Source organism: Pleurodeles waltl, chromosome 2_2 (genome assembly GCF_031143425.1).
Source record: "Pleurodeles waltl isolate 20211129_DDA chromosome 2_2, aPleWal1.hap1.20221129, whole genome shotgun sequence".
NCBI classification, from domain to species: domain Eukaryota; kingdom Metazoa; phylum Chordata; class Amphibia; order Caudata; family Salamandridae; genus Pleurodeles; species Pleurodeles waltl.
Genome location: NC_090439.1, coordinates 170,389,146 through 170,415,474, shown reverse-complemented (window position 1 = coordinate 170,415,474; position 26,329 = coordinate 170,389,146).

The window sequence follows — 26,329 nt, the reverse complement described above, 5'->3', positions numbered from 1 at the left end:
AACCTACCAAACCTGTGCATTTATGAAAACTAGAGACCTAGGGGAACCAAGATGGGGTGACTTGTGTGGCTCGGACCAGGTTCTGTTACCCAGAATCCTTTGCAAACCTCAAAATTTGGCTAAAAAAACTCATGTTCCTCACATTTCTGTGGTAGGAAGTTCTGGAATCTGAGAGGAGCCACAAATTTCCTTCCACCCAGCGTTCCCCCACGTCTCCCGATAAAAATGATACCTCACTTGTGTGGGTAGGCCTAGCGCCCGCGACCAGGAAACGACCCAAAGCGCAACGTGGACACAGCCAAATTTTTGAAGGAAAACAGAGGTGTTTTTTTGCAAAGTGCCTACCTGTAGATTTTGGCCTGTAGCTCAGCCGCCACCTAGGGAAACCTACCAAACCTGTGCCTTACTGAAAACTAGATACCTAGGGGAACTCCAAGATGGGGTGACTTGTGTGGCTCGGACCAGGTTCTGTTACCCAGAATCCTTTGCAACCTCAAAATTTGGCTAAAAAAACACATGTTCCTCACATTTCTGTGGCAGAAAGTTCTGGAATCTGAGAGGAGCCACAAATTTCCTTCCACCCAGCGTTTCCCCCACATCTCCCGATATAAATGATACCCTCACTTGTGTGGGTAGGCCTAGCGCCCGCGACAGGAAACGCCCCAACGGCAAGGTGGACACAGCTAAATTTTTTAAGGAAAACAGAGGTGTTTTTTGCAAAGTGCCTACCTGTAGATTTTGGCCTGTAGCTCAGCCGCACCTAGGGAAACCTACCAAACCTGTGCATTACTGAACACTAGAGACCTAGGGGAAACCCAAGATGGGGTGACTTGTGAGGCTCGGAACAGGTTCTGTTACCCAGAATCCTTTGCAAACTCAAACTTTGGCTAAAAAAACACATGTTCCTCACATTTCTGTGGCAGAAAGTTCTGGAATCTGAGAGGAGGCACAAATTTTCCTTCCACCCAGCGTTCCCCCACGTCTCCTGATAAAAATGATACCTCACTTGTGTGGGTAGGCCTAGCGCCCGCGACAGGAAACGCCCCAAAGCGCAACGTGGACACAGCCAAATTTTTTAAGGAAAACAGAGGTGTTTTTTGCACAGTGCCTACCTGTAGATTTTGGCCTGTAGCTCAGCCGCCACATAGGGGAATACTACCAACCTGTGCATTTCTGAAAACTAGAGACCTAGGGGAATCCAAGATGGGGTGACTTGTGTGGCTCGGACCAGGTTCTGTTACCCAGAATCCTTTGCAAACCTCAAAATTTGGCTAAAAAAACACATATTCCTCACATTTCTGTGGCGGAAAGTTCTGGAATCTGAGAGGAGCCACAAATTTCCTTCCACCCAGCGTTCCCCCACATCTCCCGATATAAATGATACCTCACTTGTGTGGGTAGCCTAGCGCCCGCGACAGGAAACGCCCCAAAGCGCAACGTGGACACAGCCAAATTTGTGAAGGAAAACAGAAGTGTTTTTTGCAAAGTGCCTACCTGTAGATTTTGGCCTGTAGCTCAGCCGCCACCTAGGAAAACCCTACCAACCCTGTGCATTTCAATAAACTAGAGACCTAGGGGAATCCAAGATGGGGTGACTTGTGTGGCTCGGACCAGGTTCTGTTACCCAGAATCCTTTGCAACCCTCAAAATTTGGCTAAAAAAAACACATGTTCCTCACATTTCTGTGGCAGAAAGTCTGGAATCTGAGAGGAGCCACAAATTTCCTTCCACCCAGCGTTCCCCCACGTCTCCCGATAAAAATGATACCTCACTTGTGTGGGTAGGCCTAGCGCCCGCGACAGGAAACGCCCCAAAGCACAACGTGGACACAGCCAAATTTTTGAAGGAAAACAGAGGTGTTTTTTGCAAAGTGCCTACCTGTAGATTTTGGCCTGTAGCTCAGCCGCCACCTAGGGAAACCTACCAAACCTGTGCATTACTGAAAACTAGAGACCTAGGGGAATCCAAGATGGGGTGACTTGTGAGGCTCGGACCAGGTTCTGTTACCCAGAATCCTTTGCAAACCTCAAAATTTGGCTAAAAAAACACATGTTCCTCACATTTCTGTGGCAGAAAGTTCTGGAATCTGAGAGGAGCCACAAATTTCCTTCCACCCAGCGTTCCCCCATGTCTCCCGATAAAAATGATACCTCACTTGTGTGGGTAGGCCTAGCGCCCGCGACAGGAAACGCCCCAAAGAGCAATGTGGACACAGCCAAATTTTTGAAGGAAAACAGAGGTGTTTTTTGCAAAGTGCCTACCTGTAGATTTTGGCCTGTAGCTCAGCCGCCAACTAGGGAAACCTACCAAACCTGTGCATTTCTGAAAATTAGAGACCTAGGGGCATCCAAGATGGGGTGACTTGTGTGGCTCGGACCAGGTTCTGTTACCCAGAATCCTTTGCAAACCTCAAAATTTGGCTAAAAAAACACATGTTCCTCACATTTCTGTGGCAGAAAGTTCTGGAATCTGAGAGGAGCCACAAATTTCCTTCCACCCAGCGTTCCCCCACGTCTCCCGATAAAAATGATACCTCACTTGTGTGGGTAGGCCTAGCGCCCGCGACAGGAAACGCCCCAAAGCGCAACGTGGACACAGCCAACTTTTTGAAGGAAAACAGAGGTGTTTTTTGCAAAGTGCCTACCTGTAGATTTTGGCCTGTAGCTCAGCCGCCACCTAGGGAAACCTACCAAACCTGTGCATTTCTGAAAACTAGAGACCTAGGGGAATCCAAGATGGGGTGACTTGTGTGGCTCGGACCAGGTTCTGTTACCCAGAATCCTTTGCAAACCTCAAAATTTGGCTAAAAAAACACATGTTCCTCACATTTCTGTGGCAGAAAGTTCTGGAATCTGAGAGGAGCCACAAATTTCCTTCCACCCAGCGTTCCCCCACATCTCCTGATATAAATGATACCTCACTTGTGTGGGTAGGCCTAGCGCCCGCGACAGGAAACGCCCCAAAGCGCAACGTGGACACAGCCAAATTTTTTAGGAAAACAGAGGTGTTTTTTGCAAAGTGCCTACCTGTAGATTTTGGCCTGTAGCACAGCCGCCACCTAGGGAAACCTACCAAACCTGTGCATTTCTGAAAACTAGAGACCTAGGGGAATCCAAGATGGGGTGACTTGTGTGGCTCGGACCAGGTTCTGTTACCCAGAATCCTTTGCAAACCTCAAAATTTGGCTAAAAAAAACACATGTTCCTCACATTTCTGTGGCAGAAAGTTCTGGAATCTGAGAGGAGGCACAAATTTCCTTCCACCCAGCGTTCCCCCACGGTCTCCCGATAAAAATGATACCTCACTTGTGTGGGGTAGGCCTAGCGCCCGTGACAGGAAACGCCCCAAAGCGCAACGTGGACACAGCCAAATTTTTAAGGAAAACAGAGGTGTTTTTTGCAAAGTGCCTACCTGTAGATTTTGGCCTGTAGCTCAGCCGCCACCTAGGGAAACCTACCAAACCTGTGCATTACTGAAAACTAGAGACAAAGGGGAATCCAAGATGGGGGTGACTTCTGTGGCTCGGACCAGGTTCTGTTACCCAGAATCCTTTGCAAACCTCAAAATTTGGCTAAAAAAAACACATGTTCCTCACATTTCTGTGGCAGAAAGTTCTGGAATCTGAGAGGAGCCACAAATTTCCTTCCACCCAGCGTTCCCCCACATCTCCCGATATAAATGATACCTCACTTGTGTGGGTAGGCCTAGCGCCCGGACAGGAAACGCCCCAAAGCGCAACGTGGACACAGCCAAATTTTTTAAGGAAAACAGAGGTGTTTTTTGCAAAGTGCCTACCTGTAGATTTTGGCCTGTAGCTCAGCCGCCACCTAGGGAAACCCTACCAAACCTGTGCATTACTGAAACTAGAGACCTAGGGGAATCCAAGATGGGGTGACTTGTGTGGCTCGGACCAGGTTCAGTTACCCAGAATCCTTTGTAAACCTCAAAATTTGGCTAAAAAAACACATATTCCTCACATTTCTGTGGTCGGAAAGTTCTGGAATCTGAGAGGAGCCACAAATTTCCTTCCACCCAGCGTTCCCCCACGTCTCCCGATAAAAATGATACCTCACTTGTGTGGGTATTCCTAGCGCCCGCAACAGGAAACGTCCCAAAGCGCAACGGTGGACACAGCCAAATTTTTTAAGGAAAACAGAGGTGTTTTTTTGCAAAGTGCCTACCTGTAGATTTTGGCCTTTAGCTCAGCCGCCAACTAGGGAAACCTACTAAACCTGTGCATTTCTGAAAACTAGAGACCTAGGGGAATCCAAGATGGGGTGACTTGTGTGGCTCGGACCAGGTTCTGTTACCCAGAATCCTTTGCAAACCTCAAAATTTGGCTAAAAAAACACATGTTCCTCACATTTCTGTGGCAGGAAGTTCTGGAATCTGAGAGGAGCCACAAATTTCCTTCCACCCAGCGTTCCCCCACGTCTCCCGATAAAAATGATACCTCACTTGTGTGGGTAGGCCTAGCGCCCGCGACAGGAAACGCCCCAAAGCGCAACGTGGACTGAGCCAAATTTTTTAAGGAAAACAGAGGTGTTTTTTGCAAAGTGCCTACCTGTAGATTTTGTCCTGTAGCTCAGACGCCACGTAGGGAAACCTACCAAACCTGTGCATTTCTGAAAACTAGAGACCTAGAGGAATCCAAGATGGGGTGACTTGTGTGGCTCGGACCAGGTTCTGTTACCCAGAATCCTTTGCAAACCTCAAAATTTGGCTAAAAAAACACATATTCCTCACATTTCTGTGTCGGAAAGTTCTGGAATCTGAGAGGAGCCACAAATTTCCTTCCACCCAGCGTTCCCCTACGTCTCCCGATAAAAATGATACCTCACTTGTGTGGGTATTCCTAGCGCCCGCAACAGGAAACGTCCCAAAGCGCAACGTGGACACAGCCAAATTTTTGAAGGAAAACAGAGGTGTTTTTTGCAATGTGCCTACCTGTAGATTTTGGCCTGTAGCTCAGCCGCCAACTAGGGAAACCTACCAAACCTGTGCATTTATGAAAACTAGAGACCTAGGGGAATCCAAGATGGGGTGACTTGTGTGGCTCGGACCAGGTTCTGTTACCCAGAATCCTTTGCAAACCTCAAAATTTGGCTAAAAAAACTCATGTTCCTCACATTTCTGTGGTAGGAAGTTCTGGAATCTGAGAGGAGCCACAAATTTCCTTCCACCCAGCGTTCCCCCACGTCTCCCGATAAAAATGATACCTCACTTGTGTGGGTAGGCCTAGCGCCCGCGACAGGAAACGACCCAAAGCGCAACGTGGACACAGCCAAATTTTTGAAGGAAAACAGAGGTGTTTTTTGCAAAGTGCCTACCTGTAGATTTTGGCCTGTAGCTCAGCCGCCACCTAGGGAAACCTACCAAACCTGTGCCTTACTGAAAACTAGATACCTAGGGGAATCCAAGATGGGGTGACTTGTGTGGCTCGGACCAGGTTCTGTTACCCAGAATCCTTTGCAAACCTCAAAATTTGGCTAAAAAAACACATGTTCCTCACATTTCTGTGGCAGAAAGTTCTGGAATCTGAGAGGAGCCACAAATTTCCTTCCACCCAGCGTTCCCCCACATCTCCCGATATAAATGATACCTCACTTGTGTGGGTAGGCCTAGCGCCCGCGACAGGAAACGCCCCAAAGCGCAAGGTGGACACAGCTAAATTTTTTAAGGAAAACAGAGGTGTTTTTTGCAAAGTGCCTACCTGTAGATTTTGGCCTGTAGCTCAGCCGCCACCTAGGGAAACCTACCAAACCTGTGCATTACTGAAAACTAGAGACCTAGGGGAATCCAAGATGGGGTGACTTGTGTGGCTCGGAACAGGTTCTGTTACCCAGAATCCTTTGCAAACCTCAAAATTTGGCTAAAAAAACACATGTTCCTCACATTTCTGTGGCAGAAAGTTCTGGAATCTGAGAGGAGGCACAAATTTCCTTCCACCCAGCGTTCCCCCACGTCTCCTGATAAAAATGATACCTCACTTGTGTGGGTAGGCCTAGCGCCCGCGACAGGAAACGCCCCAAAGCGCAACGTGGACACAGCCAAATTTTTTAAGGAAAACAGAGGTGTTTTTTGCACAGTGCCTACCTGTAGATTTTGGCCTGTAGCTCAGCCGCCACATAGGGAATACTACCAAACCTGTGCATTTCTGAAAACTAGAGACCTAGGGGAATCCAAGATGGGGTGACTTGTGTGGCTCGGACCAGGTTCTGTTACCCAGAATCCTTTGCAAACCTCAAAATTTGGCTAAAAAAACACATATTCCTCACATTTCTGTGGCGGAAAGTTCTGGAATCTGAGAGGAGCCACAAATTTCCTTCCACCCAGCGTTCCCCCACATCTCCCGATATAAATGATACCTCACTTGTGTGGGTAGGCCTAGCGCCCGCGACAGGAAACGCCCCAAAGCGCAACGTGGACACAGCCAAATTTTTGAAGGAAAACAGAAGTGTTTTTTGCAAAGTGCCTACCTGTAGATTTTGGCCTGTAGCTCAGCCGCCACCTAGGAAAACCTACCAAACCTGTGCATTTCTATAAACTAGAGACCTAGGGGAATCCAAGATGGGGTGACTTGTGTGGCTCGGACCAGGTTCTGTTACCCAGAATCCTTTGCAACCCTCAAAATTTGGCTAAAAAAACACATGTTCCTCACATTTCTGTGGCAGAAAGTTCTGGAATCTGAGAGGAGCCACAAATTTCCTTCCACCCAGCGTTCCCCCACGTCTCCCGATAAAAATGATACCTCACTTGTGTGGGTAGGCCTAGCGCCCGCGACAGGAAACGCCCCAAAGCACAACGTGGACACAGCCAAATTTTTGAAGGAAAACAGAGGTGTTTTTTGCAAAGTGCCTACCTGTAGATTTTGGCCTGTAGCTCAGCCGCCACCTAGGGAAACCTACCAAACCTGTGCATTACTGAAAACTAGAGACCTAGGGGAATCCAAGATGGGGTGACTTGTGTGGCTCGGACCAGGTTCTGTTACCCAGAATCCTTTGCAAACCTCAAAATTTGGCTAAAAAAACACATGTTCCTCACATTTCTGTGGCAGAAAGTTCTGGAATCTGAGAGGAGCCACAAATTTCCTTCCACCCAGCGTTCCCCCATGTCTCCCGATAAAAATGATACCTCACTTGTGTGGGTAGGCCTAGCGCCCGCGACAGGAAACGCCCCAAAGAGCAATGTGGACACAGCCAAATTTTTGAAGGAAAACAGAGGTGTTTTTTGCAAAGTGCCTACCTGTAGATTTTGGCCTGTAGCTCAGCCGCCAACTAGGGAAACCTACCAAACCTGTGCATTTCTGAAAATTAGAGACCTAGGGGCATCCAAGATGGGGTGACTTGTGTGGCTCGGACCAGGTTCTGTTACCCAGAATCCTTTGCAAACCTCAAAATTTGGCTAAAAAAACACATGTTCCTCACATTTCTGTGGCAGAAAGTTCTGGAATCTGAGAGGAGCCACAAATTTCCTTCCACCCAGCGTTCCCCCACGTCTCCCGATAAAAATGATACCTCACTTGTGTGGGTAGGCCTAGCGCCCGCGACAGGAAACGCCCCAAAGCGCAACGTGGACACAGCCAACTTTTTGAAGGAAAACAGAGGTGTTTTTTGCAAAGTGCCTACCTGTAGATTTTGGCCTGTAGCTCAGCCGCCACCTAGGGAAACCTACCAAACCTGTGCATTTCTGAAAACTAGAGACCTAGGGGAATCCAAGATGGGGTGACTTGTGTGGCTCGGACCAGGTTCTGTTACCCAGAATCCTTTGCAAACCTCAAAATTTGGCTAAAAAAACACATGTTCCTCACATTTCTGTGGCAGAAAGTTCTGGAATCTGAGAGGAGCCACAAATTTCCTTCCACCCAGCGTTCCCCCACATCTCCTGATATAAATGATACCTCACTTGTGTGGGTAGGCCTAGCGCCCGCGACAGGAAACGCCCCAAAGCGCAACGTGGACACAGCCAAATTTTTTAAGGAAAACAGAGGTGTTTTTTGCAAAGTGCCTACCTGTAGATTTTGGCCTGTAGCACAGCCGCCACCTAGGGAAACCTACCAAACCTGTGCATTTCTGAAAACTAGAGACCTAGGGGAATCCAAGATGGGGTGACTTGTGTGGCTCGGACCAGGTTCTGTTACCCAGAATCCTTTGCAAACCTCAAAATTTGGCTAAAAAAACACATGTTCCTCACATTTCTGTGGCAGAAAGTTCTGGAATCTGAGAGGAGGCACAAATTTCCTTCCACCCAGCGTTCCCCCACGTCTCCCGATAAAAATGATACCTCACTTGTGTGGGTAGGCCTAGCGCCCGTGACAGGAAACGCCCCAAAGCGCAACGTGGACACAGCCAAATTTTTTAAGGAAAACAGAGGTGTTTTTTGCAAAGTGCCTACCTGTAGATTTTGGCCTGTAGCTCAGCCGCCACCTAGGGAAACCTACCAAACCTGTGCATTACTGAAAACTAGAGACAAAGGGGAATCCAAGATGGGGTGACTTCTGTGGCTCGGACCAGGTTCTGTTACCCAGAATCCTTTGCAAACCTCAAAATTTGGCTAAAAAAACACATGTTCCTCACATTTCTGTGGCAGAAAGTTCTGGAATCTGAGAGGAGCCACAAATTTCCTTCCACCCAGCGTTCCCCCACATCTCCCGATATAAATGATACCTCACTTGTGTGGGTAGGCCTAGCGCCCGGGACAGGAAACGCCCCAAAGCGCAACGTGGACACAGCCAAATTTTTTAAGGAAAACAGAGGTGTTTTTTGCAAAGTGCCTACCTGTAGATTTTGGCCTGTAGCTCAGCCGCCACCTAGGGAAACCTACCAAACCTGTGCATTACTGAAAACTAGAGACCTAGGGGAATCCAAGATGGGGTGACTTGTGTGGCTCGGACCAGGTTCTGTTACCCAGAATCCTTTGTAAACCTCAAAATTTGGCTAAAAAAACACATATTCCTCACATTTCTGTGTCGGAAAGTTCTGGAATCTGAGAGGAGCCACAAATTTCCTTCCACCCAGCGTTCCCCCACGTCTCCCGATAAAAATGATACCTCACTTGTGTGGGTATTCCTAGCGCCCGCAACAGGAAACGTCCCAAAGCGCAACGTGGACACAGCCAAATTTTTTAAGGAAAACAGAGGTGTTTTTTGCAAAGTGCCTACCTGTAGATTTTGGCCTTTAGCTCAGCCGCCAACTAGGGAAACCTACTAAACCTGTGCATTTCTGAAAACTAGAGACCTAGGGGAATCCAAGATGGGGTGACTTGTGTGGCTCGGACCAGGTTCTGTTACCCAGAATCCTTTGCAAACCTCAAAATTTGGCTAAAAAAACACATGTTCCTCACATTTCTGTGGCAGGAAGTTCTGGAATCTGAGAGGAGCCACAAATTTCCTTCCACCCAGCGTTCCCCCACGTCTCCCGATAAAAATGATACCTCACTTGTGTGGGTAGGCCTAGCGCCCGTGACAGGAAACGCCCCAAAGCGCAACGTGGACACAGCCAAATTTTTTAAGGAAAACAGAGGTGTTTTTTGCAAAGTGCCTACCTGTAGATTTTGGCCTGTAGCTCAGCCGCCACCTAGGGAAACCTACCAAACCTGTGCATTACTGAAAACTAGAGACAAAGGGGAATCCAAGATGGGGTGACTTCTGTGGCTCGGACCAGGTTCTGTTACCCAGAATCCTTTGCAAACCTCAAAATTTGGCTAAAAAAACACATGTTCCTCACATTTCTGTGGCAGAAAGTTCTGGAATCTGAGAGGAGCCACAAATTTCCTTCCACCCAGCGTTCCCCCACATCTCCCGATATAAATGATACCTCACTTGTGTGGGTAGGCCTAGCGCCCGGGACAGGAAACGCCCCAAAGCGCAACGTGGACACAGCCAAATTTTTTAAGGAAAACAGAGGTGTTTTTTGCAAAGTGCCTACCTGTAGATTTTGGCCTGTAGCTCAGCCGCCACCTAGGGAAACCTACCAAACCTGTGCATTACTGAAAACTAGAGACCTAGGGGAATCCAAGATGGGGTGACTTGTGTGGCTCGGACCAGGTTCTGTTACCCAGAATCCTTTGTAAACCTCCAAATTTGGCTAAAAAAACACATATTCCTCACATTTCTGTGTCGGAAAGTTCTGGAATCTGAGAGGAGCCACAAATTTCCTTCCACCCAGCGTTCCCCCACGTCTCCCGATAAAAATGATACCTCACTTGTGTGGGTATTCCTAGCGCCCGCAACAGGAAACGTCCCAAAGCGCAACGTGGACACAGCCAAATTTTTTAAGGAAAACAGAGGTGTTTTTTGCAAAGTGCCTACCTGTAGATTTTGGCCTTTAGCTCAGCCGCCAACTAGGGAAACCTACTAAACCTGTGCATTTCTGAAAACTAGAGACCTAGGGGAATCCAAGATGGGGTGACTTGTGTGGCTCGGACCAGGTTCTGTTACCCAGAATCCTTTGCAAACCTCAAAATTTGGCTAAAAAAAACACATGTTCCTCACATTTCTGTGGCAGGAAGTTCTGGAATCTGAGAGGAGCCACAAATTTCCTTCCACCCAGCGTTCCCCCACGTCTCCTGATAAAAATGATACCTCACTTGTGTGGGTAGGCCTAGCGCCCGCGACAGGAAACGCCCCAAAGCGCAACGTGGACACAGCCAAATTTTTGAAGGAAAACAGAGGTGTTTTTTGCAAAGTGCCTACCTGTAGATTTTGGCCTGTAGCTCAGCCGCCACCTAGGGAAACCTACCAAACCTGTGCATTACTGAAAACTAGAGACCTAGGGGAATCCAAGATGAGGTGACTTGTGTGGCTCGGACCAGGTTCTGTTACCCAGAATCCTTTGCAAACCTCAAAAGTTGGCTAAAAAAACACATGTTCCTCACATTTCTGTGGCAGAAAGTTCTGGAATCTGAGAGGAGCCACAAATTTCCTTCCACCCAGCGTTCCCCCACATCTCCCGATATAAATGATACCTCACTTGTGTGGGTAGGCCTAGCGCCCGCGACAGGAAACGCCCCAAAGCGCAACGTGGACACAGCCAAATTTTTTAAGGAAAACAGAGGTGTTTTTTGCAAAGTGCCTACCTGTAGATTTTGTCCTGTAGCTCAGACGCCACGTAGGGAAAACCTACCAAACCTGTGCATTTCTGAAAACTAGAGACCTAGGGGAATCCAAGATGGGGTGACTTGTGTGGCTCGGACCAGGTTCTGTTACCCAGAATCCTTTGCAAACCTCAAAATTTGGCTAAAAAAACACATATTCCTCACATTTCTGTGTCGGAATGTTCTGGAATCTGAGAGGAGCCACAAATTTCCTTCCACCCAGCGTTCCCCTATGTCTCCCGATAAAAATGATACCTCACTTGTGTGGGTATTCCTAGCGCCCGCAACAGGAAACGTCCCAAAGCGCAACGTGGACACAGCCAAATTTTTGAAGGAAAACAGAGGTGTTTTTTGCAAAGTGCCTACCTGTAGATTTTGGCCTGTAGCTCAGCCGCCAACTAGGGAAACCTACCAAACCTGTGCATTTATGAAAACTAGAGACCTAGGGGAATCCAAGATGGGGTGACTTGTGTGGCTCGGACCAGGTTCTGTTACCCAGAATCCTTTGCAAACCTCAAAATTTGGCTAAAAAAACTCATGTTCCTCACATTTCTGTGGTAGGAAGTTCTGGAATCTGAGAGGAGCCACAAATTTCCGTCCACCCAGCGTTCCCCCACGTCTCCCGATAAAAATGATACCTCACTTGTGTGGGTAGGCCTAGCGCCCGCGACAGGAAACGCCCCAAAGCGCAACGTGGACACAGCCAAATTTTTAAAGGAAAACAAAGGTGTTTTTTGCAAAGTGCCTACCTGTAGATTTTGGCCTGTAGCTCAGCCGCCACCTGGGGAAACCTACCAAACCTGTGCATTACTGAAAACTAGAGACCTAGGGGAATCCAAGATGGGGTGACTTGTGTGGCTCGGACCAGGTTCTGTTACCCAGAATCCTTTGCAAACCTCAAAATTTGGCTAAAAAAACACATGTTCCTCACATTTCTGTGGCAGAAAGTTCTGGAATCTGAGAGGAGCCACAAATTTCCTTCCACCCAGCGTTCCCCCACATCTCCCGATATAAATGATACCTCACTTGTGTGGGTCGGCCTAGCGCCCGCGACAGGAAACGCCCCAAAGCGCAAGGTGGACACAGCCAAATTTTTTAAGGAAAACAGAGGTGTTTTATGCAAAGTGCCTACCTGTAGATTTTGGCCTGTAGCTCAGCCGCCACCTAGGGAAACCTACCAAACCTGTGCATTACTGAAAACTAGAGACCTAGGGGAATCCAAGATGGGGTGACTTGTGTGGCTCGGAACAGGTTCTGTTACCCAGAATCCTTTGCAAACCTCAAAATCTGGCTAAAAAAACACATGTTCCTCACATTTCTGTGGCAGAAAGTTCTGGAATCTGAGAGGAGGCACAAATTTCCTTCCACGCAGCGTTCCCCCACGTCTCCCGATAAAAATGATACCTCACTTGTGTGGGTAGGCCTAGCGCCCGCGACAGGAAACGCCCCCAAAGCGCAACGTGGACACAGCCAAATTTTTTAAGGAAAACAGAGGTGTTTTTTGCACAGTGCCTACCTGTAGATTTTGGCCTGTAGCTCAGCCGCCACCTAGGGAATACTACCAAACCTGTGCATTTCTGAAAACTAGAGACCTAGGGGAATCCAAGATGGGGTGACTTGTGTGGCTCGGACCAGGTTCTGTTACCCAGAATCCTTTGCAAACCTCAAAATTTGGCTAAAAAAACACATATTCCTCACATTTCTGTGGCGGAAAGTTCTGGAATCTGAGAGGAGCCACAAATTTCCTTCCACCCAGCGTTCCCCCACATCTCCCGATATAAATGGTACCTCACTTGTGTGGGTAGGCCTAGCGCCCGCGACAGGAAACGCCCCAAAGCGCAACGTGGACACAGCCAAATTTTTGAAGGAAAACAGAGGTGTTTTTTGCAAAGTGCCTACCTGTAGATTTTGGCCTGTAGCTCAGCCGCCACCTAGGAAAACCTACCAAACCTGTGCATTTCTATAAACTAGAGACCTAGGGGAATCCAAGATGGGGTGACTTGTGTGGCTCGGACCAGGTTCTGTTACCCAGAATCCTTTGCAACCCTCAAAATTTGGCTAAAAAAACACATGTTCCTCACATTTCTGTGGCAGAAAGTTCTGGAATCTGAGAGGAGCCACAAATTTTCTTCCTCCCAGCGTTCCCCCACGTCTCCCGATAAAAATGATACCTCACTTGTGTGGGTAGGCCTAGCGCCCGCGACAGGAAACGCCCCAAAGCGCAACGTGGACACAGCCAAATTTTTGAAGGAAAACAGAGGTGTTTTTTGCAAAGTGCCTACCTGTAGATTTTGGCCTGTAGCTCAGCCGCCACCTAGAGAAACCTACCAAACCTGTGCATTACTGAAAACTAGAGACCTAGGGGAATCCAAGATGGGGTGACTTGTGTGGCTCGGACCAGGTTCTGTTACCCAGAATCCTTTGCAAACCTCAAAATTTGGCTAAAAAAACACATGTTCCTCACATTTCTGTGGCAGAAAGTTCTGGAATCTGAGAGGAGCCACAAATTTCCTTCCACCCAGCGTTCCCCCATGTCTCCCGATAAAAATGATACCTCACTTGTGTGGGTAGGCCTAGCGCCCGCGACAGGAAACGCCCCAAAGAGCAATGTGGACACAGCCAAATTTTTGAAGGAAAACAGAGGTGTTTTTTGCAAAGTGCCTACCTGTAGATTTTGGCCTGTAGCTCAGCCGCCAACTAGGGAAACCTACCAAACCTGTGCATTTCTGAAAATTAGAGACCTAGGGGCATCCAAGATGGGGTGACTTGTGTGGCTCGGACCAGGTTCTGTTACCCAGAATCCTTTGCAAACCTCAAAATTTGGCTAAAAAAACACATGTTCCTCACATTTCTGTGGCAGAAAGTTCTGGAATCTGAGAGGAGCCACAAATTTCCTTCCACCCAGCGTTCCCCCACGTCTCCCGATAAAAATGATACCTCACTTGTGTGGGTAGGCCTAGCGCCCGCGACAGGAAACGCCCCAAAGCGCAACGTGGACACAGCCAACTTTTTGAAGGAAAACAGAGGTGTTTTTTGCAAAGTGCCTACCTGTAGATTTTGGCCTGTAGCTCAGCCGCCACCTAGGGAAACCTACCAAACCTGTGCATTTCTGAAAACTAGAGACCTAGGGGAATCCAAGATGGGGTGACTTGTGTGGCTCGGACCAGGTTCTGTTACCCAGAATCCTTTGCAAACCTCAAAATTTGGCTAAAAAAACACATGTTCCTCACATTTCTGTGGCAGAAAGTTCTGGAATCTGAGAGGAGCCACAAATTTCCTTCCACCCAGCGTTCCCCCACATCTCCTGATATAAATGATACCTCACTTGTGTGGGTAGGCCTAGCGCCCGCGACAGGAAACGCCCCAAAGCGCAACGTGGACACAGCCAAATTTTTTAAGGAAAACAGAGGTGTTTTTTGCAAAGTGCCTACCTGTAGATTTTGGCCTGTAGCACAGCCGCCACCTAGGGAAACCTACCAAACCTGTGCATTTCTGAAAACTAGAGACCTAGGGGAATCCAAGATGGGGTGACTTGTGTGGCTCGGACCAGGTTCTGTTACCCAGAATCCTTTGCAAACCTCAAAATTTGGCTAAAAAAACACATGTTCCTCACATTTCTGTGGCAGAAAGTTCTGGAATCTGAGAGGAGGCACAAATTTCCTTCCACCCAGCGTTCCCCCACGTCTCCCGATAAAAATGATACCTCACTTGTGTGGGTAGGCCTAGCGCCCGTGACAGGAAACGCCCCAAAGCGCAACGTGGACACAGCCAAATTTTTTAAGGAAAACAGAGGTGTTTTTTGCAAAGTGCCTACCTGTAGATTTTGGCCTGTAGCTCAGCCGCCACCTAGGGAAACCTACCAAACCTGTGCATTACTGAAAACTAGAGACAAAGGGGAATCCAAGATGGGGTGACTTCTGTGGCTCGGACCAGGTTCTGTTACCCAGAATCCTTTGCAAACCTCAAAATTTGGCTAAAAAAACACATGTTCCTCACATTTCTGTGGCAGAAAGTTCTGGAATCTGAGAGGAGCCACAAATTTCCTTCCACCCAGCGTTCCCCCACATCTCCCGATATAAATGATACCTCACTTGTGTGGGTAGGCCTAGCGCCCGGGACAGGAAACGCCCCAAAGCGCAACGTGGACACAGCCAAATTTTTTAAGGAAAACAGAGGTGTTTTTTGCAAAGTGCCTACCTGTAGATTTTGGCCTGTAGCTCAGCCGCCACCTAGGGAAACCTACCAAACCTGTGCATTACTGAAAACTAGAGACCTAGGGGAATCCAAGATGGGGTGACTTGTGTGGCTCGGACCAGGTTCTGTTACCCAGAATCCTTTGTAAACCTCAAAATTTGGCTAAAAAACACATATTCCTCACATTTCTGTGTCGGAAAGTTCTGGAATCTGAGAGGAGCCACAAATTTCCTTCCCCCCAGCGTTCCCCCACGTCTCCCGATAAAAATGATACCTCACTTGTGTGGGTATTCCTAGCGCCCGCAACAGGAAACGTCCCAAAGCGCAACGTGGACACAGCCAAATTTTTTAAGGAAAACAGAGGTGTTTTTTGCAAAGTGCCTACCTGTAGATTTTGGCCTTTAGCTCAGCCGCCAACTAGGGAAACCTACTAAACCTGTGCATTTCTGAAAACTAGAGACCTAGGGGAATCCAAGATGGGGTGACTTGTGTGGCTCGGACCAGGTTCTGTTACCCAGAATCCTTTGCAAACCTCAAAATTTGGCTAAAAAAACACATGTTCCTCACATTTCTGTGGCAGGAAGTTCTGGAATCTGAGAGGAGCCACAAATTTCCTTCCACCCAGCGTTCCCCCACGTCTCCCGATAAAAATGATACCTCACTTGTGTGGGTAGGCCTAGCGCCCGTGACAGGAAACGCCCCAAAGCGCAACGTGGACACAGCCAAATTTTTTAAGGAAAACAGAGGTGTTTTTTGCAAAGTGCCTACCTGTAGATTTTGGCCTGTAGCTCAGCCGCCACCTAGGGAAACCTACCAAACCTGTGCATTACTGAAAACTAGAGACAAAGGGGAATCCAAGATGGGGTGACTTCTGTGGCTCGGACCAGGTTCTGTTACCCAGAATCCTTTGCAAACCTCAAAATTTGGCTAAAAAAACACATGTTCCTCACATTTCTGTGGCAGAAAGTTCTGGAATCTGAGAGGAGCCACAAATTTCCTTCCACCCAGCGTTCCCCCACATCTCCCGATATAAATGATACCTCACTTGTGTGGGTAGGCCTAGCGCCCGGGACAGGAAACGCCCCAAAGCGCAACGTGGACACAGCCAAATTTTTTAAGGAAAACAGAGGTGTTTTTTGCAAAGTGCCTACCTGTAGATTTTGGCCTGTAGCTCAGCCGCCACCTAGGGAAACCTACCAAACCTGTGCATTACTGAAAACTAGAGACCTAGGGGAATCCAAGATGGGGTGACTTGTATGGCTCGGACCAGGTTCTGTTACCCAGAATCCTTTGTAAACCTCAAAATTTGGCTAAAAAAACACATATTCCTCACATTTCTGTGTCGGAAAGTTCTGGAATCTGAGAGGAGCCACAAATTTCCTTCCACCCAGCGTTCCCCCACGTCTCCCGATAAAAATGATACCTCACTTGTGTGGGTATTCCTAGCGCCCGCAACAGGAAACGTCCCAAAGCGCAACGTGGACACAGCCAAATTTTTTAAGGAAAACAGAGGTGTTTTTTGCAAAGTGCCTACCTGTAGATTTTGGCCTTTAGCTCAGCCGCCAACTAGGGAAACCTACTAAACCTGTGCATTTCTGAAAACTAGAGATCTAGGGGAATCCAAGATGGGGTGACTTGTGTGGCTCGGACCAGGTTCTGTTACCCAGAATCCTTTGCAAACCTCAAAATTTGGCTAAAAAAACACATGTTCCTCACATTTCTGTGGCAGGAAGTTCTGGAATCTGAGAGGAGCCACAAATTTCCTTCCACCCAGCGTTCCCCCACCTCTCCCGATAAAAATGATACCTCACTTGTGTGGGTAGGCCTAGCGCCCGCGACAGGAAACGCCCCAAAGCGCAACGTGGACACAGCCAAATTTTTGAAGGAAAACAGAGGTGTTTTTTGCAAAGTGCCTACCTGTAGATTTTGGCCTGTAGCTCAGCCGCCAACTAGGGAAACCTACCAAACCTGTGCATTTATGAAAACTAGAGACCTAGGGGAATCCAAGATGGGGTGACTTGTGTGGCTCGGACCAGGTTCTGTTACCCAGAATCCTTTGCAAACCTCAAAATTTGGCTAAAAAAACTCATGTTCCTCACATTTCTGTGTCGGAAAGTTCTGGAATCTGAGAGGAGCCACAAATTTCCTTCCACCCAGCGTTCCCCCACGTCTCCCGATAAAAATGATACCTCACTTGTGTGGGTATTCCTAGCGCCCGCAACAGGAAACGTCCCAAAGCGCAACGTGGACACAGCCAAATGTTTTAAGGAAAACAGAGGTGTTTTTTGCAAAGTGCCTACCTGTAGATTTTGGCCTTTAGCTCAGCCGCCAACTAGGGAAACCTACTAAACCTGTGCATTTCTGAAAACTAGAGACCCAGGGGAATCCAAGATGGGGTGACTTGTGTGGCTCGGACCGGGTTCTGTTACCCAGAATCCTTTGCAAACCTCAAAATTTGGCTAAAAAAACACATGTTCCTCACATTTCTGTGGCAGGAAGTTCTGGAATCTGAGAGGAGCCACAAATTTCCTTCCACCCAGCGTTCCCCCACGTCTCCCGATAAAAATGATACCTCACTTGTGTGGGTAGGCCTAGCGCCCGTGACAGGAAACGCCCCAAAGCGCAACGTGGACACAGCCAAATTTTTTAAGGAAAACAGAGGTGTTTTTTGCAAAGTGCCTACCTGTAGATTTTGGCCTGTAGCTCAGCCGCCACCTAGGGAAACCTACCAAACCTGTGCATTACTGAAAACTAGAGACAAAGGGGAATCCAAGATGGGGTGACTTCTGTGGCTCGGACCAGGTTCTGTTACCCAGAATCCTTTGCAAACCTCAAAATTTGGCTAAAAAAACACATGTTCCTCACATTTCTGTGGCAGAAAGTTCTGGAATCTGAGAGGAGCCACAAATTTCCTTCCACCCAGCGTTCCCCCACATCTCCCGATATAAATGATACCTCACTTGTGTGGGTAGGCCTAGCGCCCGGGACAGGAAACGCCCCAAAGCGCAACGTGGACACAGCCAAATTTTTTAAGGAAAACAGAGGTGTTTTTTGCAAAGTGCCTACCTGTAGATTTTGGCCTGTAGCTCAGCCGCCACCTAGGGAAACCTACCAAACCTGTGCATTACTGAAAACTAGAGACCTAGGGGAATCCAAGATGGGGTGACTTGTGTGGCTCGGACCAGGTTCTGTTACCCAGAATCCTTTGTAAACCTCAAAATTTGGCTAAAAAAACACATATTCCTCACATTTCTGTGTCGGAAAGTTCTGGAATCTGAGAGGAGCCACAAATTTCCTTCCACCCAGCGTTCCCCCACGTCTCCCGATAAAAATGATACCTCACTTGTGTGGGTATTCCTAGCGCCCGCAACAGGAAACGTCCCAAAGCGCAACGTGGACACAGCCAAATTTTTTAAGGAAAACAGAGGTGTTTTTTGCAAAGTGCCTACCTGTAGATTTTGGCCTTTAGCTCAGCCGCCAACTAGGGAAACCTACTAAACCTGTGCATTTCTGAAAACTAGAGACCTAGGGGAATCCAAGATGGGGTGACTTGTGTGGCTCGGACCAGGTTCTGTTACCCAGAATCCTTTGCAAACCTCAAAATTTGGCTAAAAAAACACATGTTCCTCACATTTCTGTGGCAGGAAGTTCTGGAATCTGAGAGGAGCCACAAATTTCCTTCCACCCAGCGTTCCCCCACGTCTCCCGATAAAAATGATACCTCACTTGTGTGGGTAGGCCTAGCGCCCGCGACAGGAAACGCCCCAAAGCGCAACGTGGACACAGCCAAATTTTTGAAGGAAAACAGAGGTGTTTTTTGCAAAGTGCCTACCTGTAGATTTTGGCCTGTAGCTCAGCCGCCAACTAGGGAAACCTACCAAACCTGTGCATTTATGAAAACTAGAGACCTAGGGGAATCCAAGATGGGGTGACTTGTGTGGCTCGGACCAGGTTCTGTTACCCAGAATCCTTTGCAAACCTCAAAATTTGGCTAAAAAAACTCATGTTCCTCACATTTCTGTGGTAGGAAGTTCTGGAATCTGAGAGGAGCCACAAATTTCCGTCCACCCAGCGTTCCCCCACGTCTCCCGATAAAAATGATACCTCACTTGTGTGGGTAGGCCTAGCGCCCGCGACAGGAAACGCCCCAAAGCGCAACGTGGACACAGCCAAATTTTTAAAGGAAAACAAAGGTGTTTTTTGCAAAGTGCCTACCTGTAGATTTTGGCCTGTAGCTCAGCCGCCACCTGGGGAAACCTACCAAACCTGTGCATTACTGAAAACTAGAGACCTAGGGGAATCCAAGATGGGGTGACTTGTGTGGCTCGGACCAGGTTCTGTTACCCAGAATCCTTTGCAAACCTCAAAATTTGGCTAAAAAAACACATGTTCCTCACATTTCTGTGGCAGAAAGTTCTGGAATCTGAGAGGAGCCACAAATTTCCTTCCACCCAGCGTTCCCCCACATCTCCCGATATAAATGATACCTCACTTGTGTGGGTCGGCCTAGCGCCCGCGACAGGATACGCCCCAAAGCGCAAGGTGGACACAGCCAAATTTTTTAAGGAAAACAGAGGTGTTTTATGCAAAGTGCCTACCTGTAGATTTTGGCCTGTAGCTCAGCCGCCACCTAGGGAAACCTACCAAACCTGTGCATTACTGAAAACTAGAGACCTAGGGGAATCCAAGATGGGGTGACTTGTGTGGCTCGGAACAGGTTCTGTTACCCAGAATCCTTTGCAAACCTCAAAATTTGGCTAAAAAAACACATGTTCCTCACATTTCTGTGGCAGAAAGTTCTGGAATCTGAGAGGAGGCACAAATTTCCTTCCACGCAGCGTTCCCCCACGTCTCCCGATAAAAATGATACCTCACTTGTGTGGGTAGGCCTAGCGCCCGCGACAGGAAACGCCCCAAAGCGCAACGTGGACACAGCCAAATTTTTGAAGGAAAACAGAGGTGTTTTTTGCACAGTGCCTACCTGTAGATTTTGGCATGTAGCTCAGCCGCCACCTAGGGAATACTACCAAACCTGTGCATTTCTGAAAACTAGAGACCTAGGGGAATCCAAGATGGGGTGACTTGTGTGGCTCGGACCAGGTTCTGTTACCCAGAATCCTTTGCAAACCTCAAAATTTAGCTAAAAAAACACATATTCCTCACATTTCTGTGGCGGAAAGTTCTGGAATCTGAGAGGAGCCACAAATTTCCTTCCACCCAGCGTTCCCCCACATCTCCCGATATAAATGATACCTCACTTGTGTGGGTAGGCCTAGCGCCCGCGACAGGAAACGCCCCAAAGCGCAACGTGGACACAGCCAAATTTTTGAAGGAAAACAGAGGTGTTTTTTGCAAAGTGCCTACCTGTAGATTTTGGCCTGTAGCTCAGCCGCCACCTAGGAAAACCTACCAAACCTGTGCATTTCTATAAACTAGAGACCTAGGAGAATCCAAGATGGGGTGACTTGTGTGGCTCGGACCAGGTTCTGTTACCCAGAATCCTTTGCAACCCTCAAAATTTGGCTAAAAAAACACATGTTCCTCACATTTCTGTGGCAGAAAGTTCTGGAATCTGAGAGGAGCCACAAATTTTCTTCCTCCCAGCGTTCCCCCACGTCTCCCGATAAAAATGATACCTCACTTGTGTGGGTAGGCCTAGCGCCCGCGACAGGAAACGCCCCAAAGCGCAACGTGGACACAGCCAAATTTTTGAAGGAAAACAGAGGTGTTTTTTGCAAAGTGCCTACCTGTAGATTTTGGCCTGTAGCTCAGCCGCCACCTAGAGAAACCTATCAAACCTGTGCATTTCTGAAAACTAGAGACCTAGGGGAATCCAAGATGGGGTGACTTGTGTGGCTCGGACCAGGTTCTGTTACCCAGAATCCTTTGCAAACCTCAAAATGTGGCTAAAAAAACACATGTTCCTCACATTTCTGTGGCAGAAAGTTCTAGAATCCGAGAGGAGCCACAAATTTCCTTCCACCCAGCGTTCCCCCACGTCTCCCGATAAAAATGATACCTCTCTTGTGTGGGTAGGCCTAGCGCCCGCGACAGGAAACGCCCCAAAGCGCAACGTGGACACAGCCAAATTTTTGAAGGAAAACAGAGGTGTTTTTTGCAAAGTGCCTACCTGTAGATTTTGGCCTGTAGCTCAGCCGCCACCTAGGGAAACCTACCAAACCTGTGCATTTCTGAAAACTAGAGACCTAGGGGAATCCAAGATGGGGTGACTTGTGAGGCTCGGACCAGGTTCTGTTACCCAGAATCCTTTGCAAACCTCAAAATTTGGCTAAAAAACACATGTTCCTCACATTTCTGTGGCAGAAAGTTCTGCAATCTGAGAGGAGCCACAAATTTCCTTCCACCCAGCGTTCCCCCACGTCTCCCGATAAAAATGATACCTCACTTGTGTGGGTAGGCCTAGCGCCCGCGACAGGAAACGCCCCAAAGCGCAACGTGGACACAGCCAAATTTTTGAAGGAAAACAGAGGTGTTTTTTGCAAAGTGCCTACCTGTAGATTTTGGCCTGTAGCTCAGCCGCCACCTAGGAAAACCTACCAAACCTGTGCATTTCTGAAAACTAGATACCTAGGGGAATCCAAGATGGGGTGACTTGTGTGGCTCGGACCAGGTTCTGTTACCCAGAATCCTTTGCAACCCTCAAAATTTGGCTAAAAAAACACATGTTCCTCACATTTCTGTGGCAGAAAGTTCTGGAATCTGAGAGGAGCCACAAATTTCCTTCCACCCAGCGTTCCCCCACGTCTCCCGATAAAAATGATACCTCACTTGTGTGGGTAGGCCTAGCGCCCGCGACAGGAAACGCCCCAAAGCGCAACGTGGACACAGCCAAATGTTTGAAGGAAAACAGAGGTGTTTTTTGCAAAGTGCCTACCTGTAGATTTTGGCCTGTAGCTCAGCCGCCACCTAGGGAAACCTACCAAACCTGTGCATTTCTGAAAATTAGAGACCTAGGGGAATCCAAGATGGGGTGACTTGTGTGGCTCGGACCAAGTTCTGTTACCCAGAATCCTTTGCAAACCTCAAAATTTGGCTAAAAAAACACATGTTCCTCACATTTCTGTGGCAGAAAGTTCTGGAATCTGAGAGGAGCCACAAATTTCCTTCCACCCAGCGTTCCCCCACGTCTCCCGATAAAAATGATACCTCACTTGTGTGGGTAGGCCTAGCGCCCGCGACAGGAAACGCCCCAAAGCGCAACGTGGACACAGCCAAATTTTTGAAGGAAAACAGAGGTGTTTTTTGCAAAGTGCCTACCTGTAGATTTTGGCCTGTAGCTCAGCCGCCACCTAGAGAAACCTACCAAACCTGTGCATTTCTGAAAACTAGAGACCTAGGGGAATCCAAGATGGGGTGACTTGTGTGGCTCGGACCAGGTTCTGTTACCCAGAATCCTTTGCAAACCTCAAAATTTGGCTAAAAAAACACATGTTCCTCAAATTTCTGTGGCAGAAAGTTCTGGAATCTGAGAGGAGCCACTAATTTCCTTCCACCCAGCGTTCCCCCACGTCTCCCGATAAAAATGATACCTCACTTGTGTGGGTAGGCCTAGCGCCCGTGACAGGAAACGGCCCAAAACACAACGTGGACACATCACATTTTTTCATAGAAAACAGTGCCTACCTGTGGATTTTGGCCTCTAGCTCAGCCAGCACCTGGGGAAACCTAGCAAACCAGCGCATTTTTGAAAACTAGAGACCTAGGGGAATCCAAGATGGGGTGATTTGCGGGGCTCTGACCAGGTTCTGTTACCCAGAATCCTTTGCAAACATAAAAATTTGGCCAAAAAACACTTTTTCCTCTCATTTCGTTGACAGAAAGTTCTGGAATCTGAGAGGAGCCACAAATTTCCTTCCTCCCAGCGTTCCCCTAAGTCTCTCCATAAAAATGGTACCTCACTTGTGTGGGTAGGCCTAGCGCCCACGAAAGGAAATGGCCCAAAACACAACGTGGACACAACATATTTTTTCACAGAAAACAAAGCTGTTTTTTGCAAAGTGCCTACCTGTGGATTTTGACCTCTAGCTCAGCCGGCCTCGGGGAGGGAAAATGCCCTAAAATAAATTTGACCCCCCACCCCCCAAACCTACGGGGTCGCCCCCCTGCGTGACATTGGCGCCAAAAAACAAATCCCCGGTGCCTAGTGGTTTCTGCCCCCTTGGGGCAGATTGACCTAAAATCGACCAATCTGCCCCCAAGGGTGGCAGAAATGGTCTAAACACAGTTTGCCCCCCAGGGGAGCGACCCTTGTCTGATGGGTCGCTCCCCATCTCTAAAAAAACAACAACAACAAAAAAACACACAAAAAAAATTTGCCCTGGCGCCTACAGGTTTCTGCCCCCCCCCTGGGGGCAGATCGGCCTAATAATAGGCCGATCTACCCCCAGGGGGGGCAGAAATGGCCTAAAATAAATTTGCCCCCTGAACCCCCATCCCCCCCCCCCGGGAGCGACCCTTGCCTACGGGGTTGCTCCCCCTGCATGACACTGGCGCCAAAAAACAAATCCCCGGTGCCTAGTGGTTTCTGCCCCCTTGGGGCAGATTGACCTAAAATCGACCAATCTGCCCCCAAGGGGGGCAGAAATGGTCTAAATACAGTTTGCCCCCCAGGAGAGCGATCCTTGCCTGATGGGTCGCTCCCCATCTCTAAAAAAACAAACATAGAAAAAAAAAACACACAAAAAAAATTTGCACTGGCGCCTAGAGGTTTCTGCCCCCCCCACTGGTGGCAGATCGGCCTAATAATAGGCCGATCTGCCCCCAGGGGGGGCAGAAATGGACTAAAATAAATTTGCCCCCCCAACCCCCACCCACCCTCGGAGCGACCCTTGCCTACGGGGTCGCTCCCCCTGCGTGACATTGGCGCCAAAAAACAAATCCCCGGTGCCTAGTGGTTTCTGCCCCCTTGGGGGCAGATTGACCTAAAATCGACCAATCTGCCCCCAAGGGGGGCAGAAATGCTCTAAATACAGCTTGCCCCCCAGGGGAGCGACCCTTGTCTGATGGGTCGCTCCCCATCTCTAAAAAAACAAACAAACAAAAAAAAAACACACAAAAAAAATGTGCCCTGGCGCCTACAGGTTTCTGCCCCCAGGGGGGGGCAGAAATGGCCTAAAATAATTTGCCCCCCCAACCCGCACCCCTCCCCCTCGGAGCGACCCTTGTCTACGGGGTCGCTCCCCCTGTGTGACATTGGCCCCAAAAAACAAATCCCTGGTGCCTAGTGGTTTCTGCCCCCTTGGGGGCAGATTGACCTAAAATCGACCAATCTGCCCCCAAGGGGGGCAGAAATGGTCTAAATACAGTTTGCCCCCCAGGGGAGCGACCCTTGTCTGATGGGTCGCTCCCCATCTCTAAAAAAACAAAACAAAAAAAAAACACAAAAAAAAAATTTGCCCTGGCGCCTACAGGTTTCTGCCCCCCCTGGGGTCAGATTGGCCTAATAATAGGCCGATCTTCCCCCAGGGGGGGCAGAAATGGCCTAAAATAAATTTGCCCCCCGAACCCCCATCCCCCCCGGGAGCGACCCTTGCCTACGGGTTCGCTCCCCCTGCGTGACATTGGCGCCAAAAAACAAATCCCCGGTGCCTAGTGGTTTCTGCCCCCTTGGGGCAGATTGACCTAAAATCGACCAATCTGCCCCCAAGGGGGGCAGAAATGGTCTAAATAGAGTTTGCCCCCCAGGAGAGCGATCCTTGCCTGATGGGTCGCTCCCCATCTCTAAAAAAACAAACATACAAAAAAAAAAAACACACAAAAAAAAATTGCACTGGCGCCTAGAGGTTTCTGCCCCCCCCCTGGTGGCAGATCGGCCTAATAATAGGCCGATCTGCCCCAGGGGGGGCAGAAATGGCCTAAAATAAATTTGCATCCCCAACCCCCCACCAGGAGCGACCCTTGCCTACGGGGTCGCTCCCCCTGCGTGACATTGGCGCCAAAAAACAAATCCCCGGTGCCTAGTGGTTTCTGCCCCCTTGGGGACAGATTGATATAAAATCGACCAATCTGCCCCCAAGGGGGGCAGAAATGCTCTAAATACAGTTTGCCCCCCAGGGGAGCGACCCTTGTCTGATGGGTCGCTCCCCATCTCTAAAAAAACAAACATACAAAAAAAAAACACAAAAAAAAAATTTGCCCTGGCGCCTACAGGTTTCTGCCCCCCCTGGGGTCAGATCGGCCTAATAATAGGCCGATCTTCCCCTAGGGGGGGCAGAAATGGCCTAAAATAAATTTGCCCCCCGAACCCCCATCCCCCCGGGAGCGACCCTTGCCTACGGGTTCGCTCCCCCTGCGTGACATTGGCGCCAAAAAACAAATCCCCGGTGCCTAGTGGTTTCTGCCCCCTTGGGGCAGATTGACCTAAAATCGACCAATCTGCCCCCAAGGGGGGCAGAAATGGTCTAAATACAGTTTGCCCCTAAGGAGAGCGATCCTTGCCTGATGGGTCGCTCCCCATCTCTAAAAAAACAAACATACAAAAAAAAAAAACACACAAAAAAAAATTGCACTGGCGCCTAGAGGTTTCTGCCCCCCCCCCTGGTGGCAGATCGGCCTAATAATAGGCCGATCTGCCCCAGGGAGGGCAGAAATGGCCTAAAATAAATTTGCATCCCCAACCCCCCACCAGGAGCGACCCTTGCCTACGGGGTCGCTCCCCCTGCGTGACATTGGCGCCATAAAACAAATCCCCGGTGCCTAGTGGTTTCTGCCCCCTTGGGGACAGATTGATATAAAATCGACCAATCTGCCCCCAAGGGGGGCAGAAATGCTCTAAATACAGTTTGCCCCCCAGGGGAGCGACCCTTGTCTGATGGGTCACTCCCCATCTCTAAAAAAACAAACAAACAAACAAAACAAAAAAAAAAAAATGTGCCCTGGCGCCTACAGGTTTCTGCCCCCAGGGGGGGAGAGAAATGGCCTAAAATAAATTTGCCCCCCCCAACCCGCATCCCCTTTGCCTCGGAGCGACCCTTGCCTACGGGGTCGCTCCCCCTGCGTGACATTGGTGCCAAAAAACAAA